This window comes from Drosophila navojoa, chromosome 5 (genome assembly GCF_054131105.1).
Source record: "Drosophila navojoa isolate 15081-1374.11 chromosome 5, UAZ_NAV_1.0, whole genome shotgun sequence".
In the NCBI taxonomy this organism is placed as follows: Eukaryota; Metazoa; Arthropoda; class Insecta; order Diptera; family Drosophilidae; genus Drosophila; species Drosophila navojoa.
In genome coordinates this window covers 23,624,047-23,642,544 of record NC_142893.1, presented here as the reverse complement: position 1 = coordinate 23,642,544, position 18,498 = coordinate 23,624,047, and the positions used below count along the sequence as shown (strand labels likewise).

At 38.2% G+C, this 18,498-nt stretch overlaps 1 long non-coding RNA gene across 3 annotated transcripts; it reads left to right on the top strand.

Moving 5' to 3' along the window:
- The first annotated feature begins 9,764 nt into the window (after positions 1-9,764).
- On the top strand, positions 9,765-18,187 carry LOC149091209 (uncharacterized). 3 transcript variants are annotated; one of them, XR_016196942.1, is made up of 3 exons: positions 9,765-10,164; positions 10,215-10,649; positions 10,737-18,187. It is a non-coding gene; the product is annotated as an uncharacterized LOC149091209 (long non-coding RNA). The 3 variants fall into 3 exon arrangements; XR_016196941.1 differs by having other exon boundaries at positions 9,765-10,649; positions 10,740-18,187; XR_016196940.1 differs by having other exon boundaries at positions 9,765-10,649.
- The last annotated feature ends 311 nt before the right edge of the window (positions 18,188-18,498 follow it).

Sequence of the window (18,498 nt, the reverse complement as noted above, 5' to 3'; positions counted from 1 at the left end):
AATAGCTACAATGTCCACAAGTGGCGGTGGGAGGACGGAGGGAGTGAGTTGGATTGGCCAAGGGGAGTCCCCATTCCCCCTGCCAAATAGCATGTTGTTGGGTATACGCTTTAAATACAGCTGATAGCACCCCCATGCTCAAAGCTAATTATCGCTATACACACGTCCGTTGACAATGCTATCGATTGGCAATCGCTGTGACTAAGGGCGTGGTCTATGTAGCGCCCGTATGGGGTTCCAGCCCCTCCAGTTGCTATAGCTGGTGCAGGTGCTGGTGCAGGTGCTGGTGCAGGTGCTGGTGCAGGTGCTGGTGCAGGTGCTGGTGCCGGTGGCAAAGTGTGCTATGATTGAGCGCATTCAAAAGTTAACTCTGCACTCAACAACAGCTGCAAAGCTTAACAATGACACGCCCCTTAACACATGCGTAGCTGCAGCTATACACATGTGCGTAGGTGTAGCGTATGCTCCGACTGTAGCATTAACTATAGCTAACCGATTACATTCTTTGTACACTGAGCGAAACTCAAAGTAGGTTATATAAACTGATATTTTTCTGTTTTCCTTTAAGTGCAATTCTCAAGTTAACGGTGCTATAATGATCTAAAGCTTTTATAACCTCGATTTAATTGATTGTAGATCATAGCCTGAATATCCACAATTTAATATTATAAATATTATTTATTACTGAAAGTTAATATTATCCTTGGCTGTACGTGAATGCTTTGACCGGTGTATCACGGCCTACGCACAGTTTAAGCACTGCTTACGTGTCCTGCACGTCAACTTGCATGAAATGGATGCGCACAGCAACATTTGTCATACGCACCGTTAACCCGCCCAACCTCACATGCTGCATATTGCATATTGCCGTGCAGTTCCTTTTTATTGAAATTCGTGCTACAGTCCATGACAACGAGATGATGATACATACGCAAGGACCCTCTACCAATCCCTAGACAGTTTCCTTGTGCATTTGCAGCCGCTGTTGTTGACTGTGTCAGCGCTCTGTATTTTGTAGTTTTCTCTTTAAACTCGACCCTTTGCAGTTCATCAGCTGCCATTGGCAATCGCTTGCAAATTGTGAAAGTTTTCGAATGAAAATTTCAATTATTATGCAGTGCTTGCTTTAAACTTTCCTCTTTCGTGGAGCAACACGACTCGAACTGCCAAATGCAATTTGCAATTTTGTGGCTTGTTTATAGCAAGCTGCATAAATATAATTTTTTTAGTTCTGCATTCCAAATTGAAAATAGTGTGTGGCGTCAACTGCAGCGAATGAAGCGCTTGCTAAAAAATTAAGCGCATATTACGCCGCGTTGTCGCGTGGCGTGTGTGGCATGTGTGGCAGTTAACATATATATTCTGGTGTATATGCAACCTGAGTCTCGAGCTTGAAATAAATATTCACACGTAGCTTATGAGTAGCTGCAAATTGGTGAGTAACGCCAACGCTCAAACCTTAAACTAAAACCTGTTTACACTCATTTTAGATGAAGCTCACTTACAGCTTGATACCTGTCGAGTATCCTGCTTGATACCCTCTAAGCTTCGAAAGTTGTAAGGGAGCTTTCGCCGTTTGAGTATATCTGTTAGAATTTTCTTTCGGTGAACTATATATATTTTATCATGTTGAAAAACTTGTCTAGTTTACTTAAATTCTAACAAAATATATTTAAATGTTTTAGTTATGATTCTTATATTTAAAGCTTGTTCAATAATTTCTACAAACCACAAGCTCAGTTTTTAAAATAATTTCAAAATTTTCGATAACAATGTGATTTGTATCGTAAATTTTAATTAGTTAGTTAAAACAGTCAAACATTCAAATATTTTTTCAGAATTTTCTTCGAAAAATAAAATAATTATTTATATAATCAATCGAAAGGAATAAGTGTTATAAAAAACTTATAGATAATATAATATTTAAAGTTCAAGATATTCGATAAGACCTGATAAATATACCAAATTATACTTAGTAAAACATATTACAATGTTTCATATATATGTATAAACCTAATTTAAAAATCCCTGTTTGATTCCAGCCAGTGAAGTGAATGAAATCAAAGATAAGTAATAAGCTACATTAGCAGTTAGCCTAGCTGGGAATCGGATTAATCGCCATTAATCGGATTAGCTTGAGGATGCTCCCTTCTCGATGGGAAGGAAATACTGCCAGTCGACTCAGGGACTTCTGCACCTGCTTTCAGCTTTCGCTTCAGACAGTTCAGTCACTGTCGTCGCGTACATCACGATGTCAAAATGTATGCAAATTGAATTAATTAGAGTGCTGCGTCAGGTGGTCTCGCATATTTTTGAACCTGTTGCGCCTCGATTGAGTTGCTTGTTGGTTTGCTTGTTGTTTATATTCTTTCATGTGGCCCAGATGGTGGGCCATTTGTAAATGTTGCATGCAACGGGGCGTTGCCGTCGAATTTGTCAGCGCCACTTGGCGCTCGCTAATGAGCTGCAGTTAGTCTGCCATTGAGCTGGGCGGTGGGCGTGGCCGTTGGTTTTTTTTATAATGCTTATGGGCTGTCAAGTGTCGTAAAGGCTCAGCTACTCTGAATAATAGGCCATAAACAAGGCAATAAGCCGCACGACAACAACTTAAAGTCTTAGCAGCCCATAAAAGCCAACCGTCGCCTTATCCCTTTGCCCAGACTCAACTTCTCTAGGCTGCCAATAGTTGGCATTGTTCATTTATAGAGTGGCTCAACTAGAGACTTAGCCAAAAGCCGTAGGCTAAGCTGATGTGGCTTCACTTTTGTCCAAACACGACACACTCAGACACAATCACACACTCAACCTTTGATCAGTGTTTCGATGGAATATATGTGTCTCCCTGTGTGTGTGTGTGTCTGTATGTGGTATTCACTGTGGTTTTGATGCTTCTTGCTTATTGTTTAACACACATTGACACAGGTTTGTGGCATGTGACAAGTATGCTTGTAGCACAATTGTGACCGCGCACTGAGAGAAATCATAGAATATATATATTTGCAATCTAAAATAGATACATAATACTTTTACATTATTTCTACTCCATCTTCAATGAATAAATCTAGAATTAATAAAGTTGTATAGATCGCTTTTATAGTAGTGCCTTTACTAATGGAATTTTACATTCTTATTATATTTGATGACACTGGCGAGTGTGATTCGAGATTATAGTTGGAGCATAGTAATTGTCTCTTGCAGATTTCATCCATACTGGCCACGACAGCTGCCAAATGGCAGTTAAATGCGACAGCCAACAGAACTTTGAGCTAGGGTCGACCCAATATAAATATGTATTTAAACACCCTTGAGCACACAAGCGCGCACACACATACACACACTTATACAGTGAAACTAATTTGCATGGACAGCGACGTCGCTGTAGACTCCCCAAAGTGATAAAGACATAAAGAGCTGCCGACAGTGGCCCAACTGAGTTGGCCCAGACTCGGAATGCCAACTATTTTGTGTAACATAAATCAAGGCTGGACAGGGGCCGGAGGCGATTCGGTTGCCCCTTGATGCCGACGCGACTGTTGCTCTTTGGGCTCGCATTTCGCGCTATCTGAGCAATTAAAAAGCCAGCAATTGGCCCGATATTTTGCTTTAATGCTCCCTTGCAAAGCCGTAGAGGGTATGATAAGTTTGGGTCGCAAGAATTTCACGCTCAAATTTGTTTATATATATATATAATTAAGTAAAGAAATATTTTATGTACTGATATAGCTTTGGAGTGGTGACTTGTGAATAGTGGAGCTCTTCTTGAACACGCGAATAAGTATCATGAAGTCGCCTACAGCCAACTGCAACTTACTTTTTGTTTGGGCTTTCGACTAGATTGTTGCCCCAAAGGCAGCGAAACTTGCTTGTTTATCGGCAGCCAAGTCATCCGTTGGCCTGCCCTATGCTAGCGACCGGATGTGCGCCGGGCCATGAAAATTTGTCAACATTTGCCACAGAAACCAAAATAAACGAAAGCACGAAGAGAGAAATCAAATTTTCTTTTTTTGGTTTCGTTTTCAGTTTCAATTCTGTGTGGGCCTAGCTGAGAACACAAATGCTAAATGGAAATGGCACAGAAGCAAGGCTCATTAGGGTGCCAAAAAAGTAATCCACACACCAATACACACACGCACACTCGCCACACATCAGCTTCTCTTGTGGCAGCCATCGCGTCGTATGTGTAATGTGGCATCAAGCTGGAAATAATTTGAATAAATGAGGCCGCAACGGCGATGACGTGGCGCATTCGTCGATAATTATTTTAATGACACTTGCGCGCACTTGAAAGCTTTGTATTATTAATTCTTGCGGCCTTTTGCATTTTTCATACACGCACACACACACACACACACACACCATATTTTCTTTCTTTTTCCGACTGCAGATATGAACGCATGAATTTCTAATGTATAACACGCACTCACACAATTAACACGCATTAGGCATAACACACAGGTGCCCCACTATGCATGACTGTATGTTTGTGTGTGAGCGTACTTAGCTTTAAGCAGCCGTAACCGAGTGCTGTAGACCAATGAAATTTAATATGCCAAGTGCTTTCGAGCACAACTCACATAAAACTCAATGGCAAATAGAACTTTTTGCTGGCGCTTTAAATGCAAAAGCAGGTTAAGCAAACTATATTGAGTGTGGCAAATCCTTTAATACTCGTTGCCGAACAGGTTCAATATTTCCTGGAATTCCTTATATATTTTATTGAAACTTATACTCTATCACTCTGCATTTACGGCTGCTCAATGTCAGCTGGTGAACTCCTTGAAAGATGACAATGCAATTTTTAAAAGTTTCCGTTTGTCCTAAGCCTGTTTGATATGCAAATGTATAAAAGAAATCGCAGCTGATTTTATTTTACTATTTATAGAGTTCACATTTTTTGCGTATAACATTTGTATATCCGAAGTGAGCTAACTGAAATATTATCCAGGTACGAAATATAATCTACTCTGAGTATGTGGGTGAATTACATTCATCTTGGCTTTGGGTGCGTTTGAGTGTAGACAAAATTAGCTAAATACATTAATGCGAGAAAAATACAAGATATAATGAAATATACAAATATATGTTTTTCTTTTTATTCCTGAAACGTTTTGATTTATCAAGATATCAGATGAACACTCTCATATGTAATGAAAATTACTTGATTAGCCACATTTCTAAAGTGTAAAACGTAAAATGCCCCTTTATTAATTATAAAATGTCCAACAATGTCTAGAAGGCCTTCGAAGGGCAACGACAAGAGAAAGCTTGTATGAAAGCAACAATGCCATAAAGACACCAACTAAATAAATATTTGGTCATCTTGGCCAAAATTAACTACCCTTGACAGCCGTAATATCAAGTATACGCACAGTGTGCGCAGCCTCGAGCCAGAGACGAAATTACGTAGCATACTTTCGTGGGCGCAAATTAATGTTGGGCACAAAGCACATGACGCAGATGTATATCTAACGATTCACAGTTCAACAGCTGTGAGGTCAACGAAAAGAGAAGATTAAACGAAAACAATAAAATGAAAAAAGTATTGAAATTACCCAAAAAACTTGCCTCTCATAAGATGCCTGCAAAGTAAGAAACAATAGTTAGATAAGTAAAACTGAAATGTGGCAAGCTGCTTGTGGCTCATTGCTCGTTGCACTTTGCGCATTGCGAGTTGCAAGTTGTTTTCGCCACTTTGCCACGACCCTAAATCAAAGGAAACCTGCAGCGCACAGAAGCCCGCATAACTCGTGCTGACAAACCGGAAATGAAACAAGACAGCAGAGTCGGGAACGGAGAGCCGGAGAGTGACAGCTGCAGCCACGGCCAAGCAAGTTAGCTTGGCTTGCTACGGAATGGGAAGGGGGTGTGGCCCACCGAAAATTTGAAGAGAATAAATGTGTGTAGATGGTGCTAGCCATAAAAAGTTGAAATAGTTTTCTGAGCAAGTAAAATCAATAGGCGCTTAGCTGGCACCAGTTCAAGGCTTTAACTTTCTTAGACTGATACAAAAAGTTAAAAGAGCTTGTTAGTTTTCTGCTACACTCTTGAAATTCGTACTAAATTCTCTTCTTTTTTCATTGATACAAGCGTCTTAATGAGTATAAGAAGTTTCTTAGCTCCCCCAAGGACGCGACAAACAGTTGGCTTTACAATTAAATGCCAAAAGTTTTAATAATTAACTTAAACTATTGAGAATTCCAGACGTCGCTTTAAGCGGGATAAACCGATCGAAATCTGTATGATCCACAAATTTCGCTATGCCATACAATTTTTCAGTAGTCATGTGTTTTACTATTATTATTTTTTTTTTTTTTTTTAAGTTATGTATAACACATATATGTATGTATATTCGGGGCGTGAATAACTTGAAAGGTTCTTAAAGTTCTGTAAATTGAGTACTTTTTCCACTCAATTAATTCGTAATAAGTTGGGCTGAGACAAAACCGAAAATCTTAATTTAGAGTAAATTTCAACGTAAGGGGTAATATTAAGTCAATCTAAAACTGCAGAGGGGATAGCTTATTTATATGAATACTAGCTTCCCGGCAAACATTAGCACAGTGGCCATGGATGATTGTTTTTTAATGCTACAAACTGAATCTGGATTATTTTGAATGCAGTGGCAGCTTGAATGCCGAATGAGCTGTTCTGCCTCCATCTAATAAAGTAACTGCAATGGTAGATGATGCAACGGCTAATGCGATGCCTTTTTATACCCTGAACCCATTGAAAATGGGAAAATCAGGGTATAATGGTTTTGTGTAAAAGTATTTAACGGGCAGAAGGAATCATCGTCGACCCATTACGAATTGGGGGCGAAGGGGGTTTGTATTCAACATAAGTATATACACATCAAATCTGAAGTCTCCAGGTCTAAAAGTGTTCAAATGAGGCGGAAAAAACAAAATCGATTTTTCAATTATTCTCGATAAAAAAGTTACCGGATGATAAAAAAATAAAGCAAACTCGTACTGCGTATGGTATACACGAGTATGCATGCCAAATTTCAGCTCTCTAGCTTTTGTATCTTCTGAAATCGACGCACTCATACAGACGGACGGACGGACAGGGCCAAATCGACTCAGCTCGTCGCCCTGATCAAGAATATATATACTTTATGGGGTCTGCCACGCCTCCTTCTACCTGTTACATACATTTTAACAAAACCATTATACCCTGATTTCCCATTTTCAATGGGTTCAGAGTATAATGATTAAAATATCAGCTTGGAGGGTTCAGGGTATCTCCTAGTCGAGTAGTCTCGACTAGAGCCTTTTTACTAGTTTGTTTTTAAATTTAAGGTCAATGTCCCAATGACCACTTTGGAATGAGCGTAATATTCAACATCAGGTTCACACTGAAATGAAATGAAAAGGCGAAGAAATGAATGTGATGTAAATGTTCGAAGCACCTGTTGACGTTGGCGGTGAATTCCTCTACGTCTGTTGACTACGAATCTGCGCGCTTTTCTAATTACAATTAACTTTGATGGTTTCGCTTATCGCATGGCTCTTGCAATTATCATGTACGTAACTGTGCCATGCTTACACGGACATCTGCATTACTTTGTGGCCTTTCTTCATCTGATATTTGTGCTCTGCAATTTTGCATGCCTCTAGATTTGAGTGCTCGACGACTCAAATAAGCCCCCTTGCGTTTTCATAGCATTATTGTCTGTTACTCAGACATAAATAAATCAGGTTGAAAAACATTGGGTGATGAACAATGACGTAATACGGTATTCAATTGCTCATTACTTACCTTACCTTTTATACTAATAAAATACGTATGTATATTATTGATGACGCTCTCGTATTATTAAAATGCTTTACTTGTTAAGTGTTGTGTCTACGCCCAGTAGGTGCGTGGCAAATCGAGAAAAACTACAGTATTAGAGCTAAGCTTAGCTACTAATTGCTGATGGGGTGTGAATGCGCATTTCGCAGTCAGTAACGCCACTGCAATGTAAGAACATGTTTTTTCGTTATATTAAGTGCAGAGCCTGCACATCAGATTTAGTACTATAGAAACACAACGATAGGAAATTATTAAGAGAACCAAACCCATAACGAGCTATGGGGACTTCAAGTTTAAATTCGTTTGACTTTACCTATGCAATTTATTCTTTTGGCAAGCTCTAAACAATGAATTATAGTAGTTTTAGAAATGATTGACCCCAAACCCAAAGTCCTTAAAATGTGCTTCAAGGTTACGTAAAGTATTTCAATATTAATACAACCCTTCATAGTTTGTGCGGTATCACAAATTAGAGGCACGGCAATTAGTCGCAATTGAAGAGTATTTAATAATGGCTATCAAATGCCAGCAGACATAATTGTGGCCTAACTAAGCTTTAGGAATACGCTGAAAAATAATCTGTGTAAATAAGTATATCTGAGCAACAGATAAGCAGCTGGGCGTTAAGAGTCACGGAGCGCACCCCAATGGCATCGCTCATTTGCACCCCAATATCCGATAGCAACCCTTCTGGAAAATAGAGAAAAGCTGAACAAAAATAAAAAGCAGTTTAAGAACTTAGTTTAAGAAAATAGTTTGAATAACTGGAATCTCCTACTTAGCTTAACTTTATGCTTATTGAACGGCAGCTTAAACTATTCAAACTGTTTCAATTGAATGCAAAGCGATTTGCTTTAATCCATTCACTGAACTCAAGTGAAAAACGCTTTAAGGCCGTGAGGTTACAGCAAAGAAAGTCCTTTAAACAGCTCTACGTAGAATTAAGAACAAATTACTTTGAGCTTGTTGAGCGTGCAATAAGCAATATATGATAAACATAATATAATAATTCAATATGAAATATACTACAAGAAATTCAATGTGCAAACATGTATTTCTTAATTGATTTTTATTTAATATCAATAATTGAAAAAATATATATTTATTTTTGAAATAATTATGAAATCATGATTATAAATATAATACAACAAAATAACAAGAATTCCTTCACCAATTATAATCTTTTTAGTTGTACGCCAACCTTGACCTTGGAACGTTTTATTGATGCGCTTAATAATCGATATTTATCGAATTTAATCCAAAAGTAAGCATATCGAATTACACAACACACGACAATCAAAACAATTTTTAATAGTTGGCTCTTAAATAATCTGCGAATTAGTTATTCATTAATGCAGTTACTGTGCAGCTACCTCTCCACGGAATAAATATGCCCTGCTCCTTAGCTTTTTTTGATGACTGGACGGTATTATAAGCATCGTGCAACATGCGCCTTGTAAGCTGAGCAAAAATCGCACGCCTGAACAGTGAGCAATGGCCTAAGTCCGCAACCAAAACGAATGTTGCACAAAGAATAGGAAACAATCGTAATGGATGAATGGGAGAGCAGAGGAAATGTCGAGAGCATGGAATGCAGTAATTAGAAATGCAAATGATGCGTCAAATCAGAATCGCAGCAGCTCAGAATAAGCCCTGGGCATGCACTGCGGATGAAGCGCATATTAATTGAGCTGCACGTGATGACGGCTGCTGCCTTGGGCTGTAACTGAGGCCGGGAACTAACTAACAGCTCCAACTGCGGGCACTTCAAAGCAATTTTTGTAAGCCTTAGTCAAGACTTGCAAACACGCAGCTAACTGTAGCTTATTTGAATTTAATTTAAATTTAAATTCGTAATGGCCCTGAAGTGAAGAGCTCAACAAAGGTCGCGAGCCGCTCATGACTTGTTATGTAACCTACAAATTGTAGTGACCGAAAATAAATAACAATTCGGGTCATAAGTATAAACACAGAATAGTGGGAACAAATAATAAAATACGATTCGGTATGTCATGAGTCACCCTACGGTCGTTGTTGTTATCTATCTTTGTTTATCATTCGCATAGCGCAAGATATACAGATCATACGATTGCACCGCAAGCACAGTTTTGATCGTACGATTGTACCGCAAGCAGACGAAGAAGAGATGATCGCGCGACTGCGCTTAGCGCCACTTAAACCAGCGTGATTAGCTAAGCTGCCGATCATAATTGAAAAGATCTTTGACGATAGCAGACGCGACGTTCAGATCATGTATTAAATTAAAAGCAAAACGTGGGTGAATTATTATACTGCACAAAAAGATTATATCCGTGGATAGTGCGAACAGCAAACCATTTAAATAAGTGTCTAGTGATTTGGCAATAGGTACGTTAAAGTATTAGTGGTTGTAATTCGCTAATTATTTAATAATTTAGGTGACCACCTTGATTTAGCTCAATAGCTAGAGCTATCACCAAAGCCCAAAGACTGCGAAAGAGTAGTTGGTTTTTTTTATGTGACTCGTGCGGTCAACGGCATGCAGCGATGGAATAAAAGACCTGACTGCGCAGCAGATTAACCTACCACGAAGACAAGATACCCTCACCGACACGGAGTCAACTCTCGACGACGTCAGTTTCATTAACGGCCAAAAGAGAGACTTCACCCACAACAACCAGAAATAAAGAAATCGGGATCTCTAAAACAACCTACCCCATGACGTAGAACAACCTCGTTTAGATCTCGGCTTTGTCCCAATACCTTAGTTAAGTAAGGACCCGACGGAAGGTAGAGCATTGCGTCAGCTGATGCGCTAATGCAGGAACACAGCGAAGGTAGCCAGAGCAGACTATCTGCGCTGCTCTAAAAAGGTTTTTATAAAAAAAAAAAAAAAAAAAAAAAAAAGATAATTAGATCAAGAGACCTTTATTTTAATTAATTTTATGTTTTAACCCCAGCAGCTAAAATCAACATACTATCGTCATCTTGGGCCCAGGGATACAACGGTATGCAGATATATATATAAAAACAATAAAAACGCTATGTAAGTAATTGAAGGATAAGAAAACAAGAAAAATATAAAGTTCTCTAAAATCTAACGTTGATAGACTTCAACAAAAGTAAATAAGAAATATGGAAAAAACATAAACATAAACTATAATATACTTGCGTAAATGTAGTTGGAAATATTTAAATTATAATGAATTTATACGTTAATAGAATGAAAAATTATACAAGATCCAAAAAATGAAGTAAGAAATGAAAGGATTATAAAATTATAATGGGAACGAAAATGTAACGCGAGTTAAAACTAAATGTTGTAGATAATAAGAAATATTGTAAACAAACATAATTAGAATATAAGAAAAGGCATTAACGCATAAGTATAGAGTAGTATTGATTAGAAAACCTTATCATCTCCCCATCATACCTCTCTCTTAGAATGTCATGGTATTCTGACGATTTGATTAGTTTTTTTTTTGTTTAATACTGAATTAAAATGATGGAAATGAATATGAATTCATAAGTTTTTTTGGTCTGTCGACTATCCATGCCAGGATCGTGTAAGGTGTAATATAGTCTTAAAGACTTGATTAGGGACGATACAACTAAAATATAGTATTGTCAAGGTAGGGAGGGTAGAGACGAGGGACGAACAACACCTACTGTCTCTCTGTCAATCAAAGTCATGTTTAAGTTTACCATATTAATATTGCGTGTCGGCGCATTGGTCCAAATACAGTCAAATTCGAAATATAGTTTCTGAAGCGCACTATAACTAAAGTGTGTTAGGGTGCAATAGTGTAGAATAGGTGGAGAAGAACCCCGACAATCCGGCGAGCTAGATACGAGCATAGCAAGAGTGCGCACCTCGAAGCCTTCTACACGCCATAAGCAAGCCTGTACTTAACATCCGCAGGCGACATACAGCGCTCTCGTCGAGAGAGTCGCAACTTAGTCAAACCCGTACGCTACATAACTTTAATGGCGCCCAACGTGGGGCCCGAGACAGTACACAACTTTAATCAAATACCACTGTGGGAGCATAGACAGTTTAGTTTTCAACCTTTTAGTACTGTCTGGGTTCCTAAAGCTCACCCATCAATCCATCCATACAATTCATGTTTTAGTGAACTAAAAGTCATTTATATATTTGTGCAGACAACATTCTCTTACGCTTAGGATATTTTTCGTGGAATTAGCGATTGCAATTCATTGTTTTGGATTGGTCGACCTGAATAGACCTACAGCTTCAGAGGGTGATGATCAATAAGTATATGATTGATATTATACAAATTGTAGAATACATCTCAATTATTTTTGGAACACAGTAGATTTACTTCAATGTGAGTGCTGTCCAGTAATTGAATGTTCTGGTTAATGAAATAGAACAATTAACGATAATAGGTGTAGACCACTATGTACTAGACTGACACCATCTTATAGTTTCTGGCATGGAAAAAGACAGACATATTAGTACCCCAAACAATTTTAATCCTTAATTATTAGTTTTTAAATAGTCCAAGCAAAATGTCGGTGATCCATAGCACGGAAGATATAGCATCCGCATTGCAAACGGAAGAACCTTTTTGCTGTATGTGTAATGAAGTATTAAATAGAAAAGATCTTGTAGCAAAAACCCCATGTAGGCATATTTTCCATAAACTTTGTATTATAGACCATCTTAAGGTAACTCCAAAATGCCCAACATGTAACGCTGATTGCACGGCAATGGCCTTAACATTCTCGAACAATACCTTGTTTGCAGAGCTTCGCTCGGAAGCCGGCCCACAACCTGGTGCAAACGAAACCCTAAGTACAAGTGGCAATAGGCTAAATTACCCTAGGAGAAACCAAAGAGAAACCAAACCACTAGAGGTCGAGGGATAAGTCCAAGGCGGGGTATGCAAACTCGATCCACCACTCGACAAGAATCTGACCGTAATTTGAACACTACTAGTATCGTACTTAACAACCAAGACGAGATAGCTACCTATATTCAAGCTTCAATAAATATTCAACAGCAGCAATTGGTAGAACAACTCACGTCACACTTATCAAAAATTATTGAGACATCTCTGCAAAGTAAATTAGAATCTCTTAAACTGGTCCCACCAGAACAACCACCATCCTCTGCTAACGACAGCAACCTTAGGATCAGTAATACAGACATACAACAGTCTCATTACAATAACGTTGAGAGCATCTCAAGGTCTAGTGTCAATCAGAATAGCTCCATTTTAAATAGTTCACCTGGGAAAGTACCCAACATTATGCAAAGTTGGCACATCAAATTTGATGGGTCCAAGAATTGCATGCGAACAGACGAATTTATTTATCGCGTTCGTTCTCTTACCAAACAAAATTTGAATAACGAATTTCAACTCTTATGTGACCATTTATATCTATTGTTTACGGGTAAAGCTAGTGATTGGTACTGGAAATTTCATCGTACTCACTCCAACTTTACTTGGGAAATCTTTTGCTTAGAGTTCAAGAGAAGATTTGAAGATATAGAAACCGATTATGACATATGGGAAAAGATTAGGAAACGTCGCCAAGGCGAAAACGAACCATTTGATGACTTCCAATACTCAATAGAAGATCTTGTTGATAGACTCCAAAATGGGATACCTGAAAATGAATTAGTTGATCTGTTGATTCGAAACGCCAAGCCTATAGTACATCACGAATTACTTCATTTAAATGTTTCAAACAGATCGCAGCTCCGAAGAGAAATTAGGAAACACGAACAGTTTTATAACGACATTAGAACTTTTAAGCCTCGGGCTGTGCGTTCATACGTCACAGAATTGTCAGTACCCAACGATTCCGAACAGTTATCGGATGTTGCTAACGTTTCAGAGAACTTATCCGAAATACAAAGACATACCACAAAAACAGTTCAAGTTTGTTGGAATTGTGACAAACCTGGTCACAGATTCGACGATTGCGTAGGGCCTAGAAAAATATTTTGTTTTGGCTGTGGAGCTAAAGAAATATTCAAGCCTATGTGTCCGAAATGTAACCCTTCGGGAAACCGGAAACGGGATGTGTCAACCAACACCAAGTAGACACATCCTCCGAACCCAGTGATAGTCAGGATATTGGCACTCAAACGGACCACCAATATAATTCTTCCAACACTCACTTTTCATTCGCACCTTTACATGAAAGAATACGAAATTACAACGTAGCCCGTAACCGAATTTTCAATAAAATAGATGAATTTAGATATAGAATTAAGCCTAAGCGTTCAACTAAACGTTTAAGAGAATTCTGGAAAAGTATACGGAAGGTTAGGAGAAGGTTTATATCAGCCATTTTTCTAAGCTCAGATAATAGACTTTTCACTGAAATTAGTATAGAAGGTAGAAGTTATATAGCCCTGCTAGACTCAGGAGCCACAATAAGTTGTATTGGCGGTTCAGCAGCAAAAGAATTGTTATTGAACAAAAAAGTTAGAAAATGTTCGGGATACATTAAAACCGCGAATGGAACACCTAGCAAGGTAATAGCCAAGTTTACAAGTCAAATTAAATACCAAGGGAAAGAAGCAGATCTAGAAATGTTTATCATTCCAGACTTGAAGCAAGACGTATATCTAGGCATTGACTTTTGGGATAAATTTGGACTTTTAGACAAAATAACATCACAAGACGGTGTAGCAGAATTAGATGTAGGTACCGCAGATGAAAATATAGACCCACCCAACTATCACGTATTGTTGAAAGAAGAGAAGGCACGACTTGATAAAGTCATAGCAGTTTTTCCATCTTTCGCTACTGAAGGTCTTGGTCGCACCAGCTTAATAACGCATTCTATAGATGTTGGCTCTGCAATACCCATAAAACAACGTCATTGGCCAGTTTCGCCAGCTATTGAAAAGATTATGTTTGCTGAAGTCGATAACATGTTGGCACTAGATGTCATAGAAGAGTCAAACAGTCCTTGGAGTAGCAATTGTGTTTTAGTCAAAAAGGGAGAAAAATATCGACTCTGTTTAGACTCGAGAGAAGTTAATAAGGTTACCAGGCGGGATGCATACCCTTTGCCTCATATTGATGGCATTTTAAGTTGTTTACCACCAGCTCGTTTTATTACCGGCTTAGATATGAAACACGCATATTGGCAAATTCCTCTAGACGAGAAATCTCGACAATATACGGCTTTCACGGTCCCGAATAGACCTTTATATCAGTATAAAATGATGCCCTTCGGTTTATGCAACGCCGCACAAACACTATGTAGATTAATGGATCAAGTTATTCCAGCTCATTTGCGAACACGAGTCTTTGTATACCTAGATGATCTCCTTATTTTGTCTGACGACTTCGATTCACACTTGTTGTTGTTGCAAGAAATAGCACTTTGCTTACGCAGAGCAAATCTTACAATAAACATAAGCAAATCAAAGTTTTGTATGAAAGAAGTCACCTATCTCGGATTCATAATCGGAGACGGTCAAATAAGAACAAATCCCGATAAGATTAAAGCCATCAGTGAGTTTCCTGTTCCTACCACTGTGAAACAACTACGGCGATTTTTAGGTTTATCAGGTTGGTACAGACGATTTGTTGAAAACTACGCCACTGTTAGTTTTGCTTTGACAGAGCTATTAAAACAAAAGAAAGGCATAGAGTGGAATCCAGAAGCCCAACAATCGTTCGAATCTTTAAAGTCTTGTTTAACAGCTTCACCAATTCTGATCACACCAGACTTTTCGAAACCATTTGTTTTGCTTTGTGACGCAAGCATGTATGGAATAGGTTGTGTTTTAGCTCAAGAACGGGACGGAGTTGAGCTGCCTATAGCTTATATGTCTGAAAAACTCTCAAAAGCACAACGCAATTATTCTGTGACAGAATTAGAATGTTTAGCAGTCATTAAAGGCATCAAAAAGTTTAGATCGTATATCGAAGGTCAGGAATTTGTAGTGATAACTGATCACGCCGCTCTTAAATGGTTAATGAATCAGAAAGATTTATCCGGCAGACTTGCCAGATGGTCCATGAAGTTACGAACCTTTACGTTTAGTATTTTGCATAGAAAAGGCTCACTAAATGTGGTAGCAGATACCTTATCTCGGCAAAATGACCCAGCTATTGAAGAGATGACTTTTAATTGTCCGATAATAGATTTAACGTCACGAGAATTCAAATCACACGAATATTTAAGTCTAATTGAGAAAGTCAAATTAAATCAATCCAGATTTCCCGATCTAAAAGTAATTGACGATTTCGTTTACAAAAGAACAGAGTTTTCTTCTGGCGAAGAAGAACAAGAAAATAGTTCTTGGAAACTTTGGGTACCATCAACATTAGTGACTGAAGTTTTACAGCAGGCACATGACGCGCCAAGTTCAGCACATTGTGGTATGAGTAAAACTGTGGAAAAGATAAAAAGATATTTGTTTTGGCCTAGAATGGTTAGTCAGATTCGAAAATATATATCCGAATGTATCGTATGTCGCACGACAAAGAGCCCAAATACCATTCTTAAACCACCAATGGGTAGACCCTTTTCATCTGATAGACCTTTTCAAAAATTATATATTGATTTGTTAGGACCCTATCCACGTTCCAAAAAAGGTAATATTGGCATGCTTATAGTTGTTGACCATTTCACGAAATTCCATTTCTTGTGTCCGCTTAAGAAGTTCACGGCTTCTAAAATTTGTGAATTCTTAGAAGACGCTATATTTTACACATTTGGAGTACCAGAAATGATACTCACAGATAATGGATCTCAATTTAAATCCAGTGCTTTTCAGGCCTTCTTAACGAGTTTCGGTGTAACTCAAAAGTGCACCGCGATTTATTCACCACAAGCTAATGCTAGTGAGCGATTAAATAGATCTGTGTTAGCCGCTATACGAGCCTACATAGGTTCTGAACATACCGATTGGGATGTAAATCTTAATGCTATTAGTGGAGCTTTGAGAGCTTCATTACACCGAAGTACAGGATATTCTCCTTATTTTCTTGCTTTTGGTCAAAACATGATTTTAAATGGGAAAGATTACTCTCTACTAAGGAAACTAGATCTTTTGAATGATGACACCAAACTAAGCAATCAAGATACATTACAGTTGCTGCGACAAAAAGCAAAACAAAACATAAATAAATGTCATGAAGCAAACGCCAATAGATATAATTTACGTAGTCGTAATGTTCAGCTGTGTGTAGGAGATACAGTTTATGCACGGAACTTTACTCAGAGTAATGCTATTAAAAGATTTAGCGCTAAGCTGGCACCAGTATTTATTCCAGCGAGAGTACACCAAAAGCGCAGTCCAAATTACTATGTACTTAAAACAGAAGACGGAAAGAACCTAGGGGTATACCACCTAAAAGATATACAGATTCGTACCTAAATTAAAATCATATGGTCTTCAGATAATGGTTCTTCGAGCAGGTCTTGCAACATTATCTGTGCTGTAGTGACCGAAAATAAATAACAATTCGGGTCATAAGTATAAACACAGAATAGTGGGAACAAATAATAAAATACGATTCGGTATGTCATGAGTCACCCTACGGTCGTTGTTGTTATCTATCTTTGTTTATCATTCGCATAGCGCAAGATATACAGATCATACGATTGCACCGCAAGCACAGTTTTGATCGTACGATTGTACCGCAAGCAGACGAAGAAGAGATGATCGCGCGACTGCGCTTAGCGCCACTTAAACCAGCGTGATTAGCTAAGCTGCCGATCATAATTGAAAAGATCTTTGACGATAGCAGACGCGACGTTCAGATCATGTATTAAATTAAAAGCAAAACGTGGGTGAATTATTATACTGCACAAAAAGATTATATCCGTGGATAGTGCGAACAGCAAACCATTTAAATAAGTGTCTAGTGATTTGGCAATAGGTACGTTAAAGTATTAGTGGTTGTAATTCGCTAATTATTTAATAATTTAGGTGACCACCTTGATTTAGCTCAATAGCTAGAGCTATCACCAAAGCCCAAAGACTGCGAAAGAGTAGTTGGTTTTTTTTATGTGACTCGTGCGGTCAACGGCATGCAGCGATGGAATAAAAGACCTGACTGCGCAGCAGATTAACCTACCACGAAGACAAGATACCCTCACCGACACGGAGTCAACTCTCGACGACGTCAGTTTCATTAACGGCCAAAAGAGAGACTTCACCCACAACAACCAGAAATAAAGAAATCGGGATCTCTAAAACAACCTACCCCATGACGTAGAACAACCTCGTTTAGATCTCGGCTTTGTCCCAATACCTTAGTTAAGTAAGGACCCGACGGAAGGTAGAGCATTGCGTCAGCTGATGCGCTAATGCAGGAACACAGCGAAGGTAGCCAGAGCAGACTATCTGCGCTGCTCTAAAAAGGTTTTTATAAAAAAAAAAAAAAAAAAAAAAAAAAAAAGATAATTAGATCAAGAGACCTTTATAATTTTATGTTTTAACCCCAGCAGCTAAAATCAACATACTATCGTCATCTTGGGCCCAGGGATACAACGGTATGCAGATATATATATAAAAACAATAAAAACGCTATGTAAGTAATTGAAGGATAAGAAAACAAGAAAAATATAAAGTTCTCTAAAATCTAACGTTGATAGACTTCAACAAAAGTAAATAAGAAATATGGAAAAAACATAAACATAAACTATAATATACTTGCGTAAATGTAGTTGGAAATATTTAAATTATAATGAATTTATACGTTAATAGAATGAAAA